Consider the following 9709-nt stretch of genomic DNA (forward strand, 5'->3'; position numbering starts at 1 on the left):
ATATTCGTTGTTGGGATTTTGGTTAATTCTTCAACAGGCCGCTTGTGAGAGAGGAATGGAGCCAAAAGGTGTATTTGTGTGTAATTGTACAAACCCCAGTGGTAACTAGAAATCTCTAGTCTGAGACCGGTGTTGGGCAGCCCATGCAGGTTGTTCGAAGCTCTCACTTCCAGAAACCCCTTGTGGAAACCTGAGCGAGGAGAAAGGTCTGGGGAAAGGTCAGCTTTCTTTTCCCTGAGCCCCGGTAGGGTTAAGTCATCAAAAAATAAATGGTGCATCATGAAGATGGGCTATAATAATGTTTTACGTTGCAGGACTTGAGGCTAGGAGCAGCTCTCAGCTTGGCCACTTGCATGTTGTCACCTTGGGCAACTCACTTAGCCTTTCCGCTCTCCCGTGGGGCACCGAGAGGCAGAAGCTGCAGCAAGGCATGGGAGCGGGTTGGGAAAGGCTGGCCCAGAGGCGAGACTGCCCCACCGGGAGCTTCCAGGAAACCCTGCAATGCCCCAGCTACAGGCAGGTTGCAGCCCAAAGTCAGCCAAGCAAAGTGCTTTGGACACTTGGGGCTTTTACAGCCGGATCTGTAAAAGAGCTGCTCTGTGCCACCCAAGGTGGCTGCACGCCGGTGGCAGATGACCGGTCCTTCTCCTTGTCGTGCACAAATCTTTCTGTGGGCTTTTCTGATGGGGTGAATAGCAGAATTTAGCAGCCCTCACCGCCTTGCAGAAGAGGGTTTTTTTAAACACCCACTGTGCATGTGTTTGGACCGTCTTCATCACCTGGCTTGTGGCTTTGCTGCTAAAAAAACCCCTTGAGAAACCAGAGAAATGTATGCAGACACTGGGGACCCCAGCACCCCCCAGGTCAGGAAACATGTTAAGAGCAAGGATGCCCAGGCGGCCTCTGTAATTGTTCTGAAAAGGCAGCACTGGTGGGTAGAAAGCAAAGAAAAGCCACTTTTTAATTATTATTTGTTTCCCATTTAAGTTCAGTCATGCCAGGAAAAGAAGACTGCAGCCCGTCTGCCTCCACACCTGGTTTGCTGCTTTCCCTAGGTAAAGTCATGGTGTTAGGGCTCTGCAAAGGTTCAGCTAGATCCCTCTGCAAAGCCTGCGCTAGGTGTGGGCTGTCACCTGGGATCACAGCGAGTCATGGCCACGCAGGGCTGGGAAGACCGAGGTGGGGGTCTGGGGAGCCTGCACATCTCACTCCCATACATTGCAGAGCTTACCTGCATTTAAGGATGCGAGCAGCTGAGCATGAGCCTTCAGGAGCTGAAGCTAAGGGACGTTTCGCAGTGGAAGCAGGACCAGGCTTTGCTTCTGTTTTAAAAGAGAGCAGAGAGGTGAGTATTTGTTAACTTGCATCTGCACGTCTGTGAGAGCTTAGGGTTATAAACCACGCGCCAAAGGTGCCACATCTGGGAGGGAAAGAGGATGGGGTTTAGCAGGTATGGACACTTCGGCTTCTTCTGCCTGAGTCGTATGCTCCCAAAGCAGAGCCTTCAGGAGCACCCTAGTGAATTAGGAGCTCAGCCATCATTTTAGGCACCTAATTTGAAGGAGACAAGGTGTGTTTTTAACTCAGTTTTTATTTCTTGCATTGCAGTCAATACCATAAGGCCAAAAATGTCAATGGGGGGTTGGTATCTAATTATTTTTAAGCCAGCAGGCTGAAGATTTTTGGTTTCAGCTGGACGATCGTGAATTGTGGGCAGAGAAATACTGACACGCTGCACCCTCTTGAAGGCTGGGATCTGGAGGAAGCTCTCATCAGCTGTATGCTCGTGAATGCATCTCTGGAAGAAGCCCTAAGAAGCCTTTCCAAGGAGAGGCGCAACACTGCTGAACATCGCTGCCTTTGACTGTACGGTGTTAGGCACGCCGTGTCTGCAGACAAGATGACAAGCTGATAAGGTGGAAAATTGAAATCCCTCTTGGCTGGGTGTAAACCCCGAGCATGACTTTGTGGTTTGGAATCTCTTGGAAAGCAACCCACGCCGACGGCTCCTCGCGCTTCCTTTGCAGGAAGACTGGTTCGCTCTGTTCGGTAGCTTGCCTGCCTGCACGCTCCAGCTCCTGGGCTGGCACGCTGTGAGCTGCGTTGAAAACGCATCCCATCCTGCACACTCTGCCTAGGAGAGAGAGAGCCATTCCCCTCCCATGTGGGGGTGGACGGGTGCAATGCAGAAGGGTGTGGGGAGAGGTGAGCTGTGTGTAGAGTGGGGTTGGAGGTGAGCCATTAAGACCCAGAGATGCATTTTGTTCCCCTCACCAATACTGCATGTTGAGCAGCTGGAAAAGAAAACCAGGGTTGCAAAGGGCTACCACTTGATAACTGTTGCAGTCGTGTTGCTGGGTCTCAGTCCTGGCCTTAAAGGCAGGCATGCACCTAGCAGTGCAGGTAGCCCTCGCCAGGCCCCTGGCAAGCCACCCCTGCAGAAAAAAGGGACCGAAGCGGGACTCTCCCTGCCGCAGCCAGCTGAGCGGCCTCCGCAGAGCCGGCTGCGGTGCTGCTCGAGAGCCTCTGCCTCCCCTGCCGCCGCGAGCGCAGCATTGCCTGCCTTGCGTAGCATGTCATAAAACATAATAGGAAACATGTGACGAGCGTTGGAAACAACCTGGGGATTTGCTCCGGTAACCTTTGCTTTGTTGGGCACACGGATTTCACGCTGCCAGTTGTTTGCCTTGCTGAGGGAGGGAGCTAGAGCAAACAGCCGACAAGCCATCTGTAATGATTTTTTTTTTTGTATTTCCAAGCAAAGCGCTCAAGTGGTGTTTTCACAAGGTCCCTTTTCTGCATGTCTCTCCCTCTCCCTTGGTTGGCTGCAAAACCAACCACCGCTTCCCTCGGCGTTTCCTGCTCTGGCGGACACATTGCGTGTCACAAGAGCGCTGGGGGGAGAAGGCCGGGGGTGCTGCTGCACACATTGTGCATGCATGCAAGACGTGACGTTGAGTACATGCGAGGCACTGACAGGCGCTGATAGACTGGGCTTCCTCGTCGATAGGAGCTGCGGCGAGAGCTGTCGGTACAATGGGGACCATTGTTTGGGAGGGCAGGCCTCTGCTTGCTGCCTCCCGACGGAGACAGGTGTATCACGCTCCCGTCACGCCAGGCAGCAAAGCGCCAGCCAAAACGCGGGGAAGGTCCTTCCTTCGTGGGTCTGCATTGGGACCTGCACGCAGCCGGCGGCACGGCGAACCTCTGAGGCTGTTCGCACGAGTGCTTGGGGGTTGGGGAACGGGCTGCTCTTGTCGTCTTATTTTTGAACCCTAGGAGGATGCAGATGAAGCCAAAAAGCTGCGTGTGGTCCCAGTGTGCAGGGTGAGCTCCGTGCGAGGGAGAGAAAACCCCTGGCCCGTGCTGGTGCAAGGGACTGGCTGGTTCCTGAGCTACAGCATTTATTTTTCCATTAGGAAGAGCTCCCAAGGGGTGCAGATGTGAGGGCTGGTTTGCAGCGAAGGGATTTGAAAGACTTGGTTTCATTCCTGGCTGTGCTACAGGGGTCCCAGTTGGGATCTTCTCCAGTTCGTCTCCCTCCTAGGCAGCCATCGTCAGAGGTGTTTGGGAGCTCCCATTTGAGACGTCTTCTCCCTTCCTACCTATTTCCCTGTGACCCACGCCTCCTGTGTCCTTGCCCTTGTTTCCTAGTGACCCAACCAGAAGACAACCCCATCTTCATCTCCCTCCAGTTTCCATCCCAAGAGGAACCTAAGTACCAACGGAGGAAACTGCAGGTTGGAAAGCACCCCATCCTTCCTCTCGACGAGCCTCCACAAAACTCCTCTCGAGGTCAGAAAGTCTCCTAGGTCTGGAGAGCAGACCGGTCGGTGGTGCAATGTTAAGTATCATCAGAGGAAGCAGCTGGCCCTGTTTGCACTGCTTGTGCCCTTTATTACTGGAAAGCATGGTATTTCCTAACCTGTCTGTGCAAATTAAGGGGCAGCAGCGTTAGATTGAAAGCTCTGATTACCGCAGTGCGGGCTCCGCAGCTGAACGTTTTTGCTGCACTTACAAGAAAAACACACGCGCCATGGCCCTGTCTTGCAGTGGACTCGGCCATCTCTCCGTTGGGAAGCTTGTGCCAGATCAAGGCCCGCGTGAGGTTGAATGCCTCCAGCAGACCGTCGTTGTCATCGCTCCTTCTGAAACCTGACTTTCCACCTTCTTCCCAGGCTTTTTCTAGGAACGGCAACCCCAGCTCTGCCTGCCTCAGATTTAATTCTGTTGTGTGCAGCCAGGATTGTCATGTCCCCAGGGACAAGGATTGGCATTCAGAGGTTCCTGCAGACCCACATCTCTCTCTGCCTGGGCTCTCACAGGATTTCACAGGCTATTTCAACTCTGAAGGGACCAGTGGGCAATGGGGATCCAGGGCATCTTGCACAAACAGAATTGCCTTATTCTGCCATAGCGGTTTGAACAGGGTCCATCTTGGAAGCACCCGGGGGCACATCTACACATTCAGTTAATGCACTTTAGGTAATGTGCATTAAATCTAGTACCTCCATTGGGAGGTATTAGCAAAATGCACATTAACCAATTTTAATGTGCATTAGCGAAAGAGCACAGGTCTTTTTTTAGACATGCACACATCACCGCACCAGGCACTTTGAAAACTGTGATGCATGCAGTTGTATAAGCAGCAAAATGCACATCAGCACTGAGAAAACAGTGGCGGTGTGTTTTTGAATTAAAACACCTCAGAGATGCTTTGGTTTAAAAGTGCAGTGCCGTTTTCTGCGCACTGACGTGCATTTCACCACTTGTACAGCTATATGTGGTGCAGTGCAGTTTGCCACTGCTTGCGTGAGGAGCAAACTTGATTCATTGAGCGGCAGATCTCCGGCACGTCACTGGAAAAAAAAGTATGCGTACAAATGCCCACAGGTTTTGTGACACTTTAATGTGCATTAAAATAGGCTAATGCACATTAAGGCGCACGTGTAGATGCACCCTGAGCATTTGAAAGACAGCTTGGCCGTGATGGCACCCGGTCTGCGTTTTATAATAAATGCTGTTTATTTCTCTGAGACGGGTCCTACCACTGGCTTTCCAGGCCCTCTTTCAGTTGGCATCGTTATTTTAATCGCAGTGTTTACCTTTCAGCCCAAAGTGCTTTCCACCTCCAGAGCCCTGCATTCCTCGGCCAGCGATAACGCCTCCCGGGAGCGGAGATGGGTTTCCACCAGCTGGGCTTCTCAACACTTAAAGCACAGGCTTAATTTGAATGTAATATTTCAATATAACTCACAGCAGTTATATTGAACTCTTTGGGATTAGTCTCGGGTGTAAAGTTATACTCAAACCTAAGACACGTGAGGGTGTTAGGGTGTATGCCTGGTCTTAGGTGCACATGAGGGTGTATGCTGGGTATTAGGTGCACATGAGGGTGTATGCCGGGTATTGGGTGCACATGAGCGTGTATGGTGGGTATTGGGTGCACATGAGGGTGTGTGCTGGGTATTGGGTGCACATGAGGGTGTGTGCTGGGTATTGGGTGCACATGAGTGTGTATGGTGGGTATTAGGTGCACATGAGGGTGTATGGTGGGTATTAGGTGGACATGAGTGTGTATGGTGGGTATTGGGTGCACAGAATTCCCTTCCATTTCAAAGGAGAGGTTCGTGAACACGGGGTTGTGCGTGCTATCCTGTCCTAAGATGGTTTCTGGAAGGCTGGCTCTGCACGCTGGCTTGTGACTGCAGGATGGCGTATGGACTCTGACCTTCTTGCAAGAAAAGTCCTGGTATAGCAGCTGTGCCGTTGTTTTGTAAGGGTAGGACAGAGAAGGAACTGAGCGGTGCTGCAGATGTTCACCAGAAGAACAAGGTGTCTTGCTGTTCCTCCCTCCTCTGTCTGCATTGCGTCCCTTGGAGTCATCTGCCTCCCCCACCCCCCAGAGCCACCGAAAATATCAGTGAGAATTCAGCAAAGGGGCAAGAAGGGAGGGAGGCACTTTTCTCTCTCTCCCTGTATGCGAAGCTCTCTGGAACAAGTGCTGGTTTATGGCAGACAGTTTCCCAGCTGCACAAAGGCCGCCTTGTAAGGCGCAGCTCCAGATGTTTCGCACTTCACACAAATCCCATTGCGAGGTACCTGCCTCTCGGCAGCTCCAGCTGACCCAGAGGGGGAACGGGCTGCTTGCAGCTCCGTCTTGCTCTTTCTCACCACCCGTGCTGCCCATGGTGCTTGCCTTTGGCTGCCAGCCTCCTGTGCACTGCAGGCATTGCTGTCTATGGGAGGTTTGGTGGCTGCCTAGAAGGAAACGAACACTTTTGATGCACGTCGGACAGGAAGACGTTGGCTTTGAAATCCTAAGGGGTTTTGCAGGATCCATGTGCTTTTGTTCACGATCATAGTGATCCCATTGGGCATTTATCTCCCTCTTCAGAAGGCAGCAGATGTTTTCCCAAGTGCCTCTGCAGCACTGGCCACAGCCTCCTCTGACAACAGACGCCTCCAGGGTGCTGCTGCATGATGGAGGGGCAATACCCTGTCTGTTTGGAAACCCCAAGGAAGAATTAGACAGGACAGCCCCTGGGCTAGGGTGGTAGCCAAAGGCATCCCTGCTTCACCCAGGATGACCTTGGACAAGCCACTTCTCCATGCCTCAGTTTCCCCTCTGTGCAGGGGGCTAACGGGTGTTGTGAGAGGACATGCATTATGCCGCTCGGAGACTATGGTGATAAGGGCAGCAAAAGAAAAACAACATCACCCTAACTCCTGCAGCATGTGCCCGAGGACCTCCGGTGAGCAGACACCTAAAGAGGGTGCCTATAGTCACCCAGGGTTGCCAGGCTCCATGCCGCCGTGGTGGCTGGCTTCTCCCCTGCTGCTGACCCTTTGCTTGGCACCGCTGGCATCCTGCTCTCCAGTCCTCACAGAGGTCCTGTGAACACCTTTCATGAGAAAGCCCAGCCCGGCAAGATAACCCATTGGCTCTAATTGCCCCGGGGACTGCATGCTTTGTCCGGTGATAATAGGCCAGCCTAGAAGGAAGGGTTAATTTTTGGGGAAAGCCAAGGCTTTGTGATGGGCAGGAAAGGCTACTTGATCTGTGCAGCGCCATCGCTCTTGGCTCAAACCAAGCTGATGCCTTTGCAAAAGGCATGTGTATAGAGAAATGCAGGGCGGTGGATCTCCAACGCTGCAGGCTGCCCAGCCAAGCCTTTGTCTGGGGTGGTTTAAACTGGGACGATCCTGCTTGAGCAGGGGCTGGACTGGACTGATTCTTAAGATCCCAACCTGTTCTTGAAAACTGCCCGGGGTGGAGATTGCACCACTTCTTTACGTGCCTGTCCCAATGCTTGGCCACCCTCCTAGTGAGAAAGTTTCTTCTGATCTCCAAGCTAAATGTCCTCTGCTGCAGCTTGAGTCCACGGCTCCTAGCCCTGTCCTAGCACCGAGAAAAGCCCATCTCCATCCTCTCTGTAATCACCCTGCAGGTATTTGAAGACTGTTCCCAGTCTTCTCGTCTCCAGACTTCCAGCCTGAAGGAGCTGGCATAGGGGTAGCTGAGCATTATGCATTTGCAAAGCTTCAGATTCAGCTGCAAGCCCCTTACATCCGTTCTCCCCAGGGTGATGGGCCAGACAAAAAGCAGCCAGCCCATTGCAAACGTCTTGCCTTCGGGCGTGCTTCCACCTCGTGCCCACTTTTCCAACATCTTCCAGACAAGCATGGATGTCTGTGGGGATGACACAATAATTGGAGAGGAGGAATAGGCTGCTGACTTTCTGGGACTAGCAGCTGAGGAGTCCCGGGAATTTGATGTGCTCCTAGAAACAGATCCCCACCCCCAGCCTGTTGTTCAAGTCCAGAAAATTGGAGGAGAGGGGATGATGCAGTCTGGCAGCTTTGCTGTGAAGTAATCCTCTCCCAGGACACCCGAAGCACAGAAAGCACCGTGGAGCACAAGCGCCTCTCTGTCCGGCGTCTTTCTTCCCTCCCCCTTTAATAATCTTATTCTTTTGTCCCTATACATCGACTCTCAGCATTCGCGCTCCTTCGGCGTTATTATCTGCCCGGCGCTGGAGGGGAAGATGCGATGCCCCTCCGTATTTGACGGTAAAGGTGTCCCACAGGCCACCTGCTTTCTGACCTTCATTTCCCAGGACACCTGATTTATTTTTGCTCCTTGTTTAGGGTCTATTAAGTTGACTCTTTTTCCCCTGCCCTGGGAGACCCGGTTAATGAGTAACCATAGCGTGCTTAGAGGCAGCTGTCTCAGACAAACCGACGGAGACTTTTTTTGGAGCTGCATAAGGGAACGTTTGTTCTGCAGCTTCTCAATAGATCCTTGTGCAAGAGGCAGAAAGTGTTGGGAGAGAAAGAAAGAGACACTAAATCACTGGACTCCTTGAAAATCACCCCGTGTGTGGTTTTTCTCTCCCTGTTCATAATAGGCTTGAGGTGACTTGCCTTTTTAAGCCAAAATTATTCACATACCTCCAAACCGTAGCGCACGGTATAGTTCTATAAAAGCATTTTTGCTGTAAAGGTCTTGCTAAGTATCTGCGGACAATATAGCATATGCAGCCCATGGGGTTTTGCAAGGGGCTCGATCCACGTGTGCATAGCTTTTCTGGGCTGTCCTGACACCAGGCAGGTTTTATTGTCGCGGTTCCTGTTTTTTGCTCTGCCTGTACACCGTGCATGTAGCGCGGACGTGCTTTTGCATCCAGTCATTGGCATTTGAGATGAGGGCCCGCTGTTCGGTCTTATTTAGATGGACTCTGATTTAAGCTCATACTGTCTAGTGAGGGTCCCAATGTATAAGAGGAAAGATGATCTTGTGTGCTGGACTGAAACTGGGAGAAAGTTCCTCTCCTGGCTCTGGGTGACCTTGGGGAAAGTCACTTAAATCAACTCTGCAGATGAGGAGGACAACACATCCTTCCTCCTATCCTTCCTGCCTTGGTAATACAGTTCATCTCCGTAGATGGGAAGCTCTTCCGGGCAGTAACTTTATCTTTCGGTTAAAGATAGCATGGACCAGATCTCCGGGTGGCGGGACGGAAATCCAAAAGGACAACGATAATGTCCCTGCGGGGCCAGGAGTGGCAGAGGCAGGGTTGGGTCTCAGGTCTCTGGACTGGTGTTGATGCTCTCAGCACCTCACAGGATAAGCAGTCCCTGTGTACAACCCTCCAGGTTTGGGTGGCTCCCCATGATGGGACTGCAAGACCTGTGGCCTCTAAAGTATCCAGGGGAATTAAATGCATTGTCTCTGCAGCTGTGAGGAGCAGATGGCACCGGACCCCACTTCTGCATGGCCATGATGAATATGCATGTGGCCACCAGCCCTCACTTGACCTTCTCTCCCTGTATATCCAGCATGGCCACGACCACCTGCAGTGAGCAAGCTGAATATAATCGCTGAGATTTTACCGGTTCGACCTGCCTGCTCAGGAAGGAAGGCCTTAAGGTTGGAAGTTTATTGCTGCCAGGCCCTTTGCCTATACTGACTGGCTCTGTATCCCATATTTGCTGCTGTGCCGATGCGTGCCTTTGCCGGATGATACCCCTACGAGATTGGCAGGGAAGCCAAGAACCATGATGGCCTGGTGATATTTCGGATCAGAAGAGATCTGCCTGCCAGGCAGAGATTTGCAAAGGCTATTCAGAGCTCGTTGGACGTTGAGGGCGTTGGGTTACCTACATGCTCCTTGTGGTGTTAAACCTCCCCGTCTCTGTGCGTGTG

This window comes from Alligator sinensis, unplaced genomic scaffold (genome assembly GCF_000455745.1).
Source record: "Alligator sinensis unplaced genomic scaffold, ASM45574v1 scaffold282_1, whole genome shotgun sequence".
In the NCBI taxonomy this organism is placed as follows: domain Eukaryota; kingdom Metazoa; phylum Chordata; order Crocodylia; family Alligatoridae; genus Alligator; species Alligator sinensis.